Genomic DNA, 17,667 nt, shown 5'->3' with positions numbered 1-17,667 from the left:
TCACATGCTAAATGTAATAACAACGGCTATAGAAGGAAGTAATAATGAAGTTGTGATCTCATGAGTGTTTTATTATTGATAATTTGAAGTGTTAGTTAAGTGGTTAATTAAGTAGTTAATTATAGTTAATAATTGATCAATAATTTTAAGTGTTATTATCTTAACATTGAGAAGTAATCATACATTGGTGAGTGAGTTTAATTAGACAATAATTTAGTCTGAGTCTCTGAGGGAAAGAACTAGAAAGTATTCTATATTACTTGCGAACGCGTATACTTGCGTGAATATTAGTGCGTGTTTTCGCCCTAACAAGTTTTTGGCGCCGCTGCCGGGGACTCGGCGTATTTGTTTAGTTTATGTACTTACCATCATTGGTCATTAGGACTCATTGATTAGGACGTAGTAGTTACTTACTCTTTTCGGTTGTGTTTCAGGTACTTTAGCAAGCGTTTATGCAAACTCGTTCTCGTGCTCGCAAGAGGACTTTAGATACAACTGAGGAGACAAACGAAGTTCTTGATATTCCGGAGAAGTTAGATTTTGAGGATTTGGATTCAGGCGCTGAGCAGAAAGAACCAGTAAACATGGGAGATCGTATTGTTCAAGCTGATCCAGCTCTTATGGATTTTTCTTGGCCTAAAATTGATGATATTCAGTCAAGCATCCTTCATCCGGCTATTCAAGCTAACACCTTTGAAATCAAGCCGGGCACTATTCAGATGGTGCAGAATTCTGTTTCTTTTGGAGGAGCGGCAACTGAAGACCCCAACATGCACATAAGAAATTTTGTCGAGATCTGCAGCACTTTTAAGTATAATGGCGTGACTGATGAGGCTATCAAGTTGAGGCTTTTCCCATTCTCACTGAGGGATAAGGCTAAAGACTGGTTACATTCTGAACCAGCTGGGTCCATCACTACGTGGCAAGATCTTGCGCAAAAGTTTCTGGTGAAGTTTTATCCAATGGCAAAGACTGCTGCTATGAGGAGTGCTCTTACTCAGTTTGCGCAGCAACCTACAGAATCTATGTGCGAGGCTTGGGAACGCTACAAGGAAATGTTGAGAAAATGTCCACATCATGGAATGCCGGATTGGATGGTAATCACTGGTTTTTATAATGGTTTGGGGGCCCAATCTCGGCCCATGCTCGATGCAGCAGCTGGAGGAGCCTTATGGGCTAAAAGCTATACTGAGGCGTATAATCTTATAGAGACAATGGCTGCAAATGAGCATCAAAACCCAACTCAGAGGATGACGTCAGGCAAGGTCGCAGGTATTCTGAAAGTTGATGCAGCCACCGCTATTGCAGCCCAGCTCCAAGCGCTATCAATGAAGGTTGATTCTCTGGCTACGTATGGAGTTAATCAAATAGCTATGGTTTGTGAGCTTTGTGCAGGTTCTCATGCTACGGATCAGTGTTCTCTTGTCAACGAATCTGTTCAGTATGTTAATAATTATCAGCGACAACAGCAACCTGTGCCAGCGACCTATCATCCTAATAACAGAAATCATCCAAATTTCAGCTGGGGGAATAATCAGAATGCTATTCAGCCACCATATCAGCAAGGGGTGAGTAAACAGTTTAACCCACCTGGATTCCAGCAACCACAGCAGTATGCTACAAGGCAATCATATCCTCAACAGGGAAGTGCAGCTGCACCTACTAGTGCTGATTTTGAGGAACTTAAGCTGTTGTGCAAGAGTCAGGCGGTTTCTATCAAGACCTTGGAAAATCAAATCGGTCAATTAGCCAATGTAGTGCTCAATCGTCAACCTGGCACTCTTCCCAGTGACACGGAAGTACCAGGCAGGAAGGAAGCTAAAGAGCAAGTCAAGGCTATTACCTTAAGGTCTGGAAAAGTAGCTGAGGATGAAAAGGCAAAAGAAGTAGAAGCTGAAGTTAGAGATAAAGAATCTAAGAAAAAGGAGAAAGCAGCGGAACCAAGGAAGACTACTGTTGAACACACTCTGCCTGAGGCTAATACAGGGGAGAAACAGCTCTATCCTCCACCACCTTTTCCTAAGAGATTGCAGCAACAAAAGCTGGATAGACAGTTCGGGAAGTTTCTGGAGGTGTTCAAGAAACTTCACATCAATATACCTTTCGCTGAGGCTCTGGAACAAATGCCTAGTTATGCGAAGTTTATGAAGACTATTCTTTCAAGGAAGGTGAAACTGGATGACCTTGAAACCGTTGCTCTCACGGAAGAATGTAGCGCGGTTCTGCAACAAAAGTTACCACCAAAACTGAAAGATCCAGGAAGCTTCACCATTCCTTGCACCATTGGCAATCTAACTTTTGACAAGTGCCTTTGTGATTTGGGAGCAAGCATTAATCTGATGCCCTTGTCGATCTTTAAAAAACTGGATCTGCCTGATCCAAAACCCACATACATGTCGCTACAATTGGCGGACCGTTCCATTACTTACCCAAGGGGCATAGTTGAGGATGTGCTCGTCAAGGTGGATAAGCTCTTCTTTCCAGCAGATTTTGTTATTCTGGATTTTGAGGAAGATAAGAAGATTCCCATAATCTTGGGGAGGCCTTTCTTGGCTACTGGCCGTACCTTGATAGATGTGCAAAAAGGGGAACTTACTATGCGGGTCCAGGATCAGGATGTGACCTTCAACGTATTCAAGGCAATGAAATTCCCTACAGAAGATGAGGAGTGCTTAAAAGTGGATGTGATTGATTCTGCGGTTACTTCGGAACTCGAGCACATGCTAATGTCTGATGCATTGGAAAAGGCCTTAGTGGGGGAATTTGACAGTGATGATGAAGATAGCAACGAGCAATTACAATATCTGAACGCTTCTCCCTGGAAGCGAAAGCTGGACATACCATTTGAATCTCTTGGTACTTCTGACCTTAAGAATGCTGAAGGGAAGCTCAAACCATCAATAGAGGAAGCACCTACCTTGGAGCTCAAACCACTACCTAAACACTTGAGGTATGCTTTTTTAGGTGATTTATCTACGTTACCAGTTATTATTTCAGCTGACCTTTCAGGTAGTGAGGAAGACAAGCTCTTAAGGATTTTGAGAGAATTCAAATCGGCTATAGGATGGACCATAGCAGACATCAAGGGGATAAGTCCTTCATATTGTATGCATAAAATTCTGCTAGAGGAAGGTAGTAAGCCAACTGTGGAACAGCAACGAAGACTGAATCCCATCATGAAGGAGGTGGTGAAGAAAGAAATTATGAAATGGCTAGATGCAGGCATCATTTATCCTATTTCTGACAGCTCGTGGGTGAGCCCCGTACAATGTGTACCTAAGAAAGGAGGTATCACTGTGGTCGCAAATGAAAAGAATGAGTTCATCCCTACTCGAACAGTTACAGGATGGAGAGTATGCATGGATTATAGGAAATTGAACAAAGCCACAAGGAAGAATCACTTTCCTCTTCCATTTATTGATCAAATGCTTGACAGATTGGCGGGACATGAGTATTTTTGTCTTCTGGATGGTTATTCCGGGTATAATCAGATTTGTATTGCACCAGAGGATCAGAAAAAGACTACCTTCACTTGTCCATTTGGCACATTTGCTTTTCGTAGAGTTTCGTTTGGGTTATGTGGCGCCCCGGCCACCTTTCAGAGATGTATGATGGCTATATTCTCTGACATGATTGGAAATAACGTCGAAGTGTTCATGGATGACTTCTCCGTCTTTGGACACTCATATGATGAATGTTTGAATAATCTGCGCGCCGTACTCAAAAGATGCGTGGAAACTAATTTGGTGCTTAATTGGGAGAAATGTCATTTTATGGTGCGTGAAGGCATTATCCTTGGGCATAAGGTCTCTAGAAAGGGTCTGGAGATGGACAAGGCCAAGGTGGGAGTCATTGAAAATCTTCCCCCACCCAATTCTGTGAAAGGAATCCGTAGTTTTCTTGGTCATGTGGGTTTTTATCGGCGATTCATCAAGGACTTTTCAAAGATATCTAAGCCGTTGTGCAATTTGCTTGAGAAAGATGTGCCTTTCAAATTTGATGATGAATGTTTGGCAGCATTCGAGACTCTCAAGAAGAGTTTGATCACTGCATCAGTTATTACAGCACCACATTGGATAGAACCGTTTGAGATGATGTGTGATGCGAGTGATTGTGCGGTAGGTGCAGTTCTGGGACAGCGCAAGAAAAATCTCTTCCATGTGGTCTACTATGCGAGTAAGACTTTAAATGGTGCCCAATTGAACTACACCACTACTGAGAAGGAGCTTTTGGCTATAGTCTTTGGCTTTGAGAAATTTCGATCTTATCTGCTTGGTACGAAAGTAACAGTATTCACTGATCATGCAGCTATTCGCTATCTGGTTTCTAAGAAGGATTCGAAGCCGAGACTCATTCGTTGGGTGCTTTTACTTCAGGAATTTGAGTTAGAGATCAAAGATAGAAAAGGTACCGAGAATCAAGTAGCTGACCATCTCTCTAGGTTGGAGAATCCCGATTCTACTTCACAAGATAGGACGTTAATCAATGAATCTTTTCCGGATGAGCAGTTGTTTGCAATTCAGGAGGAAGAACCATGGTTTGCAGATATTGTAAACTATCTTGTCAGCAATATAATGCCTCTTAATTTGACATCCACGCAAAAGAAGAAGTTTCTGCATGAGGTGAAGTGGTATATGTGGGATGAACCATATTTGTTTAGACAGGGAGCTGACCAGATCATCAGGAGATGTATCCCGTTCTGTGAGATGGAGGGGATATTACGAGACTGCCATTCCACGGTTTATGGTGGACACTATGGAGGTGAGAAGACGGCAGCTCGTATTCTGCAAGCAGGTTTTTTCTGGCCTACTTTGTTCAAGGATGCTCATCAGTTTGTTTTAAGGTGTGATCGTTGCCAAAGAGTGGGAAATTTGTCAAGGAAGGATGAGATGCCATTAAATGTGATGCTTGAAGTCGAGGTCTTTGATGTGTGGGGAATCGATTTCATGGGGCCTTTTATCTCGTCTTGCAATAATCAGTACATCTTGCTGGCAGTCGATTATGTCTCAAAATGGGTCGAAGTTAAAGCTTTACCGACAAATGATGCAAAGGTAGTACTAAATTTTTTTCATAAGCAAATTTTCACAAGGTTTGGAACGCCTCGGGTAATCATAAGTGATGAAGGATCGCATTTTTGCAACCGTAAGTTCACTTCTATGATGCAGCGTTATAATGTGAATCATCGAGTAGCTACTGCCTATCATCCGCAAACAAATGGTCAAGCGGAAGTGTCTAACAGAGAGATAAAGCGCATTCTAGAGAAGGTTGTTTGTCCGTCAAGGAAGGATTGGTCTTTAAAGCTCGATGAAGCTGTTTGGGCTTACAGAACAGCATACAAAACTCCACTAGGGATGTCACCGTTTCAGTTGGTGTACGGTAAGGGATGTCATCTACCAGCGGAGCTTGAGCATAAGGCCTACTGGGCATTGAAGAAATTGAACCTGGATTTAGATGCAGCTGGTAAGAAAAGAATGCTTCAGCTTAATGAACTTGATGAATTTCGACTTCAAGCGTACGAGAATAACAAAATGTATAAGGAAAAGGTGAAGAGGCGGCACGATAGGAAGCTACATCCTAAGTTATTTGTGCCAGGGCAACAAGTTCTTTTATTCAACTCTCGGCTCCGACTTTTTCCTGGGAAGTTGAAATCAAGGTGGTCTGGACCTTTTATTGTTAAAACTGTGTTTCCACATGGAGCGGTGGAAATTTTTGAGAATGATTCAGACCAAGCATTCAAGGTTAACGGTCAGCGGTTGAAGCACTACTATGGGGACATGGCAAACCGAGAGGTGGTTAGTGCCATTTTGTTGACTACTTGAGAAAGGTACGGAACGTCAAGCTAATGACGAAAAAGAAGCGCTGCGTGGGAGGCAACCCATGAATTATTGTTACAGGAACCCTTAGAAGTTAATAACCTATCCAAAAACACAAAAAAAATCAGAAAACAGGGGCTGAAAAAAAAAATTCCAGAGACCCTTTGCGCGCCCGCACAGCTATGCTGAGCGGCCGTGCAGCTTGCTGCGCGCCCGCGCAGAAATGCTGAGCGGCCGCGCAGGGGTCGAGTTCCAGAAAATTTTTTGCAGTTCAGAAAAAAAAAAAAACACAAAAACAGTTTTAGCCCATAAACCCACGAATTGTTCCCACTACCCCATCATTTTAACCCTTAATTCCCAAACCCTAATCTAATCCATACCCTATATATACATACACATATCCTACATATCTCCCACAAAACTTCCTACACTTAAACCCTCTCACAAACATCAAAAATCAGTTCTTACACACTTCTATTCACGAATCAATGGCACCCAAGAGAGCACGCACTATTGACAGCAGCAGCACAGTTCCTACTGCTGATTCTTCGAGGGGCACTGCTGCAAGGCCTTAGTTAACTGACAGAGCTGCGGAGGAGGAGTACACTAGGCTGTTGGGGAAGCCGATTCTGAAGGAGAGGGGGTTTTTACCATCAGGGAGGGATGGTGAGTTGTTGCCCATGATTGCAGAGAAGGGGTGGATAGCTTTTTGTGAGTCACCCGAAGCAGTACCGATGAGCGTTGTTCGCGAGTTCTACGCGAACACGAAGGCTGAAAAGAATGGGTTTTCTGTAGTCCGTGGGCTGACGGTTGATTATCATCCTGCGGCGATTCGCCGTGTGATTGGACAGCGAGAGAGGAAGCCCGAGGAGGAGAACTGGAATGAAAAGACTGCTGAGGATTTTGACTTGGATTTGATTTGTGCGACTCTCTGTCGACCGGGCACAGTTTGGAACCGCAGTCCAGCCAATAATGAGTATCGTCACTTTCCGGCGATCGCCATGAACAGGTATGCCCGTGCATGGAATGCATTTATATGTGCTAATATTTTACCTTCTTCACATGCACACGAGGTCACAGTTGAGAGAGCACAGCTGTTGTGGGGAATTCTGAATGAGGAATACTATGTGGACCTTGGTGAGTTTATCTACCAAGGAATTCTGAAGTTTTTGAGGGGAGCAAAGCATATGAACATCCCTTATGCATCCACGGTTACGAAGTTATGCCGAGCAGTGGGAGTGAACTGGCCGGCTCATGAGCAGTTGCAGTTACCAGCAGCTCCGATAGATTCTGGCACTCTGAATGGGATGCAGGAGTGGACCGGTGGTGAGCCTGAGGAGCATGGGCTGGGTTATCGTCTTCCAGAAGGGCGTCCAGCACGAGGTGCTACTATGGCTAGGCCACGGCGTGGTGAGGCTGGTTCGTCGAGAGCTCAGGAGGGTGCTGGGATGGGTGATGCCCAGTATAGGAGGCTTTCACGGCGGATGGATGCCATGTATGAGACGCAGAGTAGGTTTGCTCAGGAGCTCACCCTTGCGTTAGGGACTGCTTTTCGAGGCCTTGGAGCTGATATCCAGTGGCCAGTTTTTGGTGAGGACTCTGCATACCCGCCGCCTGATACTCCACCCGCTGAGGGTGATGATGATGATGACTCCGAGTAGGTATACCCTGTGTTCCTTTCTACTACTTTCACTGAGGACAGTGAAGATTTTTAGTTTGGGGGTGGTAGTTAAAGGAATACTGTGTGTGTGTCATTTAGTTGCATATTCATGATAGTTAGTTCATATAGTTGCATAATTTATGCCATATAGTTTTTTTTTATGAATATCATGTAGCTCATGCATTTACTATGATCCCTTTTGCAATGATTTATCGACTGAATTGTGATATTGATGCGAGTGTAGTGATAGCATTAAAGTGATATTAAGTTGTGTAGGTTGATATGCATGCTAGAAACAATTGTAAGTCCACTAAGTCTTAAAGAATGCGTAAGGGCTAGATTGTTGTTATGATTTGGTTGTTTTCAAGGTCAATCTATTTATTATGCTTAGAATTCGATTATAGGTTCTTAGTGATAAAAACATGAAAAAGAAAAAAAAAATTGGAGAAAAAAAATATGGAAGTTGTTGCTAGTTGTGGCTAGGCGTCAAATGGCTAGTAGCCGGCTCGCTTATGTTGCGAGTAGTCTAGGGTTGAGTAAGATGGAGCGAAACGCACTTGCTCAGAAGTTATGAAAAAAAAAAAATTCTGCATAATTGATCAAGAGTGGGCTCTTTGGTATTCGAGTTATTAAGTTCTTAGGGGACTTTGTGCCTAGTGACCTAAGGCTTTTAGAGTCTGGGATCCGCTAACCTAACGCTCGTTACATGGATACCATTGTATAAGTCTTTTGTGGACCTCACTCATTGCACAGTCAAATAAGCATTTGAGTTGTAAATAAAAAGCACAATTCCGTAGTAAGCTCCAGAGTTCTTGTAGTATTGTATATCACTTTGTGCCTAGAATTTTTATTCTATGTATAATCGTAGGATTGCCTTGAGGATAGTCTAGTCATAGTAATTGGTCTAGTTCCGAAGCATATCTGTTAAGCATTTGCACACACCACGTTTCTGGTTGTTTGTCCGGTTGCATGAGTTTATTGATCTTTAGATGTCTAACTGCATTCGTTGAGATGTGACAATTTGGTTGGTTAATTGTAGTAAGGGGGATCGTTGCATTTTCATATAGATTGCATTCATGCATATTTTTATTTGTTTTGAGTCTGTGACGCTTGAGGACAAGCATCGATTTAAGTTTGGGGGTGTGATAAGTGGCATTTTATACCACTTAGAACGTCTTAAAATGGCTTAAATTGGTGTCTTGAAATCAAGTATTTTGTGTATTTAATGCGTTTTTCTAGTGTTTATGCATTTCAGGGTATTAGTTGCATTTCGGGGGAGGAATCATCAAGAATAAGCCTTGGCATGTGTTCACCATTGCGAGAGGAAAGGAATGGGCAGATTATGGCGAAGAAACGGAGCAAGCTTGGAATTTTTCCAGTAGGGTCCTGCGCGCCCGCGCAGCAATGCTGAGCGGCCGCGCAGCAGCCTGCGCGCCCGCGCAGAAATGCTGAGCGGCCGCGCAAGGTCGGGGAAAAAGCTGAATTATTTTAGACTTCTACTTCTGTGTGGCTTCCAACTTCTATGTAATCTGAGTTTTATGGGACTATTATATAGGTAGATTTGAGACGTTTTCATAGAGAGTATTAAGGAGATTATGTTTTAGATTGTGTTTTACGCAAGAAGCGAAGGAGATAAGGAAGAAGACCGATTTAGCACACCGCAACGAAGAGGAAGCATATATTCTTGTGATTCTTGTTTCGTTGTAACGTTGGATGCTAGTTTTCTTACTTTGACTTATTTACTCTTGTGACGTACTCTGTTTTAATATAATTAGTTTAGTTATTATTTTCTTGTGTTTGTTTATCATGATTTCATATGAACCCATGATGGCGATGAGTTCTATTATGGGCTAATCGTGATCATGGGGTTACAACAGATTTATTATGGAATTCTTTAGTTAATTGTTTAATACTTTAGTGTGTGATGATTGCATGATATCTAGTATTGGTTGCGCGTATTCGTCTTATGTGCGTCGCGAACATATAAGATAGGGTGTTAATCTCTTGTGAAGCGACGGTGGATCTTGAGATTTAGAACTTGCCATGCTAGCATAGGTTCATGTACGTTGTGCATGATTAGTGGGTAACTCTAACAGTTTTATTTGCCCTATGTAATCAAAAGGAATAACTTGTGCTTAAATCGTTGTGTTGTCAATTTCTGTAGACATATAGGAACTCAACATAATTGATGACTATTCAACTTCTATCTTAATTGTGGATGCTTGGTAGAATGGTATTAGTACAATGAAAGTTGGCTTTTATCAGTTTCGTGTTATTCGATTAATGTCATCACTGTCACATGCTAAATGTAATAACAACGGCTATAGAAGGAAGTAATAATGAAGTTGTGATCTCATGAGTGTTTTATTATTGATAATTTGAAGTGTTAGTTAAGTGGTTAATTAAGTAGTTAATTATAGTTAATAATTGATCAACAATTTTAAGTGTTATTATCTTAACATTGAGAAGTAATCATACATTGGTGAGTGAGTTTAATTAGACAATAATTTAGTCTGAGTCTCTGAGGGAACGAACTAGAAAGTATTCTATATTACTTGCGAACGCGTATACTTGCGTGAATATTAGTGCGTGTTTTCGCCCTAACAGTGCCCCATGTGTGGAAACTAGGGTTTTAGCCTTCTTTCTTCTTGAAAAAGCTTTGACAGGTGAATGTGTGGCTTCAGTGTCCCTCCCTCTTTTGTTCTGTGTCCCTGGTTGGGGACTATTTTCAATAGCTGCATCCTTTTGGGAGGATGCAACTAGGGATGTGTTTGACTCCTTTTGAACCACCACAGTCTTTTGAGAAACTGTGGCTTGGCTGGCTAGGGTACCACTCACCTCTCCCACCTTATCCTGGGGTGTTTCTTGATATGCACCCCTTCCCTCACCACTCACACCATGTTCACTCCCTTCAGGGTTTTTGGTAGTTGTTACAACTGTTGTCTTTTGAGAAACAACAGAGGTGGTTTTCTTTGACTTGTGTTTTGGAATTTTAGGTTTGGTGGCTTTGGGAGGAATCTGTTGGGACAAAGACACAGATTCCATTGCCACACTAGAAGACAAAGAAACAATGGGGGTGGAAGATGTAGGAGTTGCAGAAGTGTTTACCTCACTTACCTGAGGTGCATTCATTATTGGTAAATATACCAATGGCACCTGGTTGTTAAGGTTAATTCTCAAAAGGTCTGCAAGGACCCTTTTCTCTTGTGCCTAGCATTTGAGTTTATTGCTCTCATTAGTTATGACCAAACCTTCAGCAACATGGTTAGCCAATAACATAAAGAATCTAGCATAGTAGATGTTATGAGGTCTATTAGCTTTGTTACCTAACCTGGAAACTAATTCTAGCATGACATAGTTGCTAAAATTAAAGTACCTATCAGAAACTAGCAAATAGAGCATATTAACAAGAGATGAAGTTATGGCATCAAAGTTGCTAATCTTCCCAGAGAAAACCTTGATAAAGGCATCTCCAAGAAAACTCCATTCTTTCCTAAGGCCCTTTCTTCCAATGCTCCCTAAACTAGCAGAATCAAAAGAATAACCTATGTAATCTAACATAGCAGATACATCATTATCAGTGTGTGGTGTCATGGCATTATTCTCAGGTAATTTAAAGCATGATTGTATATCATCACAGTTAATACAGTAATCCTTACCTTTGAGAGAGAAAGCAATGGTCATATCTGTGGAGTTGAACTCTGTAGTTGTCCAAATCTCCTCAATTACCTCACAATAGATAGTTGGGGCTTCCAGCATTGCATAGCTTAGTTTGCAGTTCTTGATGAAGTCCATCATCTTGTGATAATCTGAATGGGCTTCATTCTTTTCCACCAAGGCTACGAAATTGTTCTTTTCATAAACAAAGCCAGACTGAGACATAATCTTGACTATTGGTGCCATTGTTGTGAGTAGAGGTTGCAGAGAAAAGATTGAGAGTTTTGGAAGAGAAAGAGAGTAAAAATTGCAAGAAAGCGTAAAGTGAAAATAAGAATTCAATGGGCTTTTATACTTTCTCGAATAAAAACGTAAATAAAATGATTAAATGATACTTTTAAATAAATTACAACCGTTTGAGAATAAAGAAAACTGTAGAAATTCTGAAAACTGCCTTTAATACAAATACATACAACAGTGTATATCTGTACCAACGGTTAAGTAAACAAATCAACGGTTGTGACTCACTTAAAGTAACTGATGTGACACTTCAACGGATGAGGTAAATAGTTATCCGTTGAAGATTAACACAGTTTTTATCCGTTGAAGGATAAGATTACCAGAAATGTATTTGTCTTTCAACGGATAATGAACATCCGTTGATAGAACAATTTTGGCTTTCAACGGATAGGAAATATCCATTGATAGAATAATCTTTACTTAAAGCCTACTTTGTTCTTGCCACAAATTCATTTCAGGCTTCAAAGCAGATTATAATGAGGACATGAATTTATGAATAATTAAGCATACCTAGTTCACTTACTAATCTTGTGAATGTTGATTCATCAAGTGGCTTGGTAAATATGTCTGCAATCTGCTTTTCACTTGGAACAAAATGAAGTTCCAATGTACCTTTCATCACATGTTCCCTTATGAAGTGGTACTTGATGTCAATGTGCTTGGTTCTTGAGTGCTGCACTGGATTTTCAGTAATGGCAATGGCACTTGTGTTGTCATAGAATATGGGAATTTTGTCAACAGTTAGTCCATAGTCAAATAGTTGATTCCTCATCCACAGTATTTGTGCACAGCAACTACCAGCAACAATGTACTCAGCTTCAGCTGTTGATGTTGAAACATAATTTTGCTTCTTGCTGAACCATGACACAAGCTTATTCCCTAGAAATTGACAGGTGCCAGTTGTGTTTTTCCTGTCTATTTTGCAACCTGCATAATCTGCATCTGAGTAGCCAATTAGATCAAAACCAGACTCTCTAGGGTACCAAATTCCTAGATTTGGAGTCCCTTTGAGATATCTGAAAATCCTTTTAATAGCCACTAAGTGAGACTCTTTAGGGTCAGCTTAAAATCTAGCACAGAGACATGTAGAAAACATTATATCAGGTCTACTAGCAGTTAAATATAAAAGTTAACCAACCATGCCTCTATAACTTGAAATGTCTACAGACTTTTCAGCCTTATTTAATTCAAGCTTGGTGGCAGTGGCCATGGGAGTTTTTGCAGATGAACAATCCATTAAGTCAAACTTCTTTAAAAGATCATAAATATATTTAGTTTGACTAATAAAAATTCCACCACTAACTTGTTTAACTTGTAAACCAAGAAAATAAGTTAGCTCTCCCATCATGCTCATTTCATATTTACTTTGCATTAACTTAGCAAACTTTTTACAAAGCTTATCATCTGTAGATCCAAATATAATATCATCTACATAAATTTGAACAAGTATTGTAGAGCCATTAACATTTCTAAAGAAAAGAGTTTTGTCAACAGTACCTCTTGTGAAGTGATTATCTAGAAGAAATTTTGACAAAGTCTCATACCAGGCTCTAGGTGCTTGCTTTAGTCCATAGAGTGCTTTCAACAGATAATACACATAGTCTGGAAAATTTGGATCTTCAAATCCTGGAGGTTGGCTTACATAAACTTCTTCCTCCAATTCCCCATTCAGAAATGCACTCTTGACATCCATTTGATAGACCTTGAAATTGGCATGGGCTGTATAGGCTAGAAAGATTCTGATGGCTTCAAGTCTGGCAACTGGAGCAAATGTCTCATCAAAATCTATTCCCTCTTGTTGAGAATAGCCTTTAGCAACCAATCTGGCTTTATTCCTTATGACAATGCCATTTTCATCCATCTTGTTTCTGAATACCCATTTTGTGTCAATAGAACTCTTGTTCTTTGGCTTGGGTACCAGCTTCCATACTTTGTTCCTTTCAAATTGGTTTAGCTCCTCTTACATTGCTAAAATCCAATCTGGATCCAATAGAGCTTCTTCCACTCTCTTAGGTTCCTCATGTGATAGAAAGCTACTATACAAATATTCATCTTCAGTAGCCCTTCTAGTTTGCACTTTAGATGTAGCATCACCAATGATTAGTTCAAAAGGGTGATTCTTGGTCCATTTCCTTTGAGGTGGTAGATTATCTCTTGATGAGGTTGCCTCAGTATTGTCATGATGTGAAATAGAATGTTGATTGGTTGAAACTCCCCCTGAGTTGCTGATCATTTGAAAGGAATTGGGAGTTCTATCAACTGATGAAGTGAAATGATTATCCGTTGACAGACTGTGATCAACGAATGCTTCATTATGAACTTCAACGGATGATGCACTTTGTCTTCAACGGATGCTGCATTGCTTCTATCAACGGAAGCTGAATTATGACTTTCAACGGATGCAGCATTCTGTGCATTATCCAAGGGCAAATTTTGAATTCTTTTCGAGGTGCCTTCTTCATTATTCTCATCTTCACTATCATCACAATATATCTCAATGTTGTCAAATTTGAGTCCTTCATGATATCCCTCATCTGTTAGTCCATCAATCTTTTTATCATCAAACACAACATGCACAGATTCCATGACAATGTTGTTTCTTAGATTGTAGACTCTATATGATTTTCCAGCAGAATAACCAACAAATATTCCTTCATCAGCCTTTGCATCAAACTTTCCTTTGTGATCAGGTTGATTCCTTAGAATGTAACATTTGCAACCAAAGCCATGCAGAAAATTTAGAGTTGGTTTTCTTCTCTTGAACAATTGATAGGGAGTCATGCCTTTTGCCTGATTAATTAGAGAAATATTCTGAGTGTAACATGCACAGTTAACAGCCTCAGCCCAAAAGTATGTTGGGAGTTTTGACTCTTCAAGCATTGTTCTTGCAGCTTCAATTAGTGATCTGTTTTTCCTTTCCACCACACCATTTTGTTGTGGAGTCCTTGGAGCTGAGAACTCATGCATGATCCCATTTTCTTCACAAAACAACTTCATGGTTGTATTCTTGAACTCAGTTCCATTGTCACTCCTTTGAAATCTGGATGATTGTTGACTTGCTTGATATAATTGATGATGATTTCACTAGCTTCATCCTTTGATCCAAGGAAATAAACCCATGAAAACTTTGAGAAATCATCTACAATCACTAGGCAATATCTTTTCCTTGAAATTGACAATACATTGACTGGTCCAAAAAGATCCATGTGTAGCAGTTGTAATGGTTCATCAATTGCAGATTCAAGTTTCTTACTGAATGATGCTTTCTTTTGCTTTCCTTTCTGACAAGCATCACATAGTCCATCCCTTGTGAATTCCACTAGAGGGATTCCTCTAACTAAGTCCTTTTTGACTAGATCATTCATTGTCTTGAAATTCAAATGGGACAGCTTCTTGTGCCATAGCCAACTTTCATCTGGACTTGCTTTACTGAGAAGACAAGTAATTGATTCTGAATCTGTAGAGTTGAAGTCAGCTAAGTACACATTCCCTTTTCTAACTCCAGTTAGAACCACTTTGTTGTCCTTCTTACTTGTGACAACACAGGCTTAAGAATTGAAGGAAACAGTATTCCCTCTGTCACATAGTTGACTGATGCTCAATAGATTGTGTTTGAGACCATCAACTAATGCAACTTCATCAATGATGACATATTCTTTTGAAATCAAGCCATATCCCATAGTGAATCCTTTGCTGTCATCTCCAAAGGTTATGCTAGGGCCAGCTCTCTCCTTGAACTCTGTGAGCAGGGTGAAATCTCCTGTCATGTGTCTTGAACAGCCACTGTCCAAGTACCATAGATTCCTTCTTTTTCCCTGCACACAACAAAATCAATCAAGTTGATTTTGGTACCCAAGTTTCCTTGGGTCCAGCCTTGTTAGTCTTTTTCCAAGACTTCATTCCTCCTGCATCTTTTGACTTAGGTAACTTTGGGTCAACCTTGGTCTTAGATGTAGTTGGTTGAAGTGTAGGGTTAGTCACAGAATCATTTAGCACATTTGATTGAATTTGATAAGGCATGGATTGTGCAAACATATTATTCCACATAGGCATGTTGTATGGCATCTGAGGCATACTGAATGCAGTAAAATAAGGATGATTAACATATGGCATGTTTGCAAAATGTGCATGAGGATTCTGATGAGACATAACAGGCATAGCATGCAGAGGTGACATAGACATGTTAGGCATGGAGGGAATTAAAGGCATGGGAGCATTTTTAACAGATTTGCAGTTATCAAATAGATGACTAACACTTTTACAATGCACACAGCTTTTTCTAGGAGCATATTTATCTGGTGTGTAATTGTTGTGTTTGTTAATCCCTACCTTCCTATTTCTATTAGAATTTCTTTTAGTTTCCTTTTTATCCTCAACCAATTTAAGCCTATTTTTCAACTGATCTAAAGTCATGTGTCCTATATTCACCTTACTGGCATCTTTGGATGTGCTAGCTCCTTCTTTGACAAAGTTTTTGAAAGTTGAATCATCCCTTTTATTGAGATTTTTCTTTTTAGAATCACTAGTCTGTTTTAATTGATGAGCCTTCAACGGATGCTCTTTTTCTTCCTTCAACGGATAACTTTCATCATCCGTTGATTCCACATCCGTTGACAATCCATCAATTAATTCTAACTTCTTTTTGTTTTTCTTCCAGGCATTCTCACAGAATGATTCAATTCCCTGAACCTTGACAATCTGAGCACTAACGTCCCTAGATGTTTTTCAGGCCTTGATTACCTCTTGCTCACTTTCTAACTGTTTAGAAAGAATTTCTACTTTCTTAACAGCTTCTTCTAGTTCACTCTCAACAGTCAAGCATTTAATTTTAATCTTTTCAAATTCAATTACCTGATTCTCTAACACAACATTCCTATCACTTAAAAATAAATTATTCTCTTTGATTCTTGTGTTTTCTTTAGCTAGTGATTTAAGGGAAACACGTAGATGATACAATTCATTGGACATATCATTTATGGCTTCATTGCATTTAATCTTAGAAAGCTGAGAGAGATCAGTAGTAAATACCTGGTTGCTTGATGAACTAGTTTCATTTTCATCAGAATTAGCCATCAGGGCTAGGTTGACATATTCCATATCATCATCTTCATTGGCTCCATCTGCTGCCCAATCATCTTGAGTGAGAAAAGCTCTTTCCTTTTGTTTGAGCAAATCAAAATACTTCTTTTTGTAATCAACTTGCTCAAATTCTTCTTATCAGAGGTTGGTTTTCTACACTCATTTGCAAAGTGTCCACTAATGCCACAGTTATAACATTTGAACTTGGATTTGTCCACCATGTTTTTGTTTGACTTAGTGAATTTTGTATTTTTCCTGAATTTCATCTTTGCAAACCTCCTGGACAGAAAAGCCAGATGTTCATCAACATCATCAGAGTCATCTTGACTGGAATTGTCTTCATCCTCAACTACTTGCTCATTTCCCTTGCTTGATTCTGATTTGCTTGTGCCAATTTTGAGACTTGGCATTGTCTTCTCCTCATTCCTGGATTCAATCTTCTCATTGTCAGCTACAAGTGCAACTGATCCTCCTTTTCTCTTTCCCTTTTCCAACAGCTCATCTTGCTCCATCTCAAGTTCATATGTCTTCAAAATCCCATATAATCTTTCAAGTGTGAAGTCCTTATAATCTTGAGAATTTCTTAGAGAAACAGTCATAGGCTTCCATTCCTTTGGTAGAGACCTCAGAAATTTTAAATTGGAGTCCTTGACTTGATACACTCTGCCATACAGCTTCAATCCATTCAACAGTTTCTGAAATCTGTTGAAGATTTCATTCAATGATTCTCCTTCTTCAAAATGAAAATATCCATACTGTTGAATGAGAAGCTGCATTTTGTTTTCTCGAACTTGCTCAATACCTTCACAGATAAGTTGCACAGTATCCCAAATTTCCTTAGCAGTTTGGCTGTTAATGACATTGTCAAACATATCTTGATCTAGGCCATTAAACAGAATGTTCATGGCTTTCTTGTCCTTGTGAACCTCTTCAATATCTTCAACAGTCCATTCTGCTTTTGGCTTGGGAATAGACTGTCCAACAACAACTGTTGCAGTAGCAGCTGTGGCCACCTTGTGAGGGATGTGAGGACTATTTTCAATGTAGTTGATGTAGCTTTCATCTTGAGAGAGAGGATGTAAATGCATCTTCACTTTCCAGTGATGATAGTTGTCTCTTTCCAGGATTAGAATCTTTACACCAATATCCTTCTTACTC

General features: G+C 40.0%; 1 non-coding gene across 1 annotated transcript; it reads right to left on the bottom strand.

Annotated features, from left to right (window-relative positions):
- Positions 1–977: 977 nt before the first annotated feature.
- On the bottom strand, positions 978–1,084 carry LOC141709466 (small nucleolar RNA R71). The gene has a single exon (XR_012570041.1). It is a non-coding gene; the product is annotated as a small nucleolar RNA R71 (small nucleolar RNA).
- Between the last annotated feature and the right edge of the window lie 16,583 nt (positions 1,085–17,667).

Source organism: Apium graveolens, chromosome 2 (assembly GCF_009905375.1).
Source record: "Apium graveolens cultivar Ventura chromosome 2, ASM990537v1, whole genome shotgun sequence".
Lineage (NCBI taxonomy): Eukaryota > Viridiplantae > Streptophyta > Magnoliopsida > Apiales > Apiaceae > Apium > Apium graveolens.
Note: the sequence above shows the minus strand (reverse complement) of the source record. Positions and strands in the feature narration are given on the sequence as shown.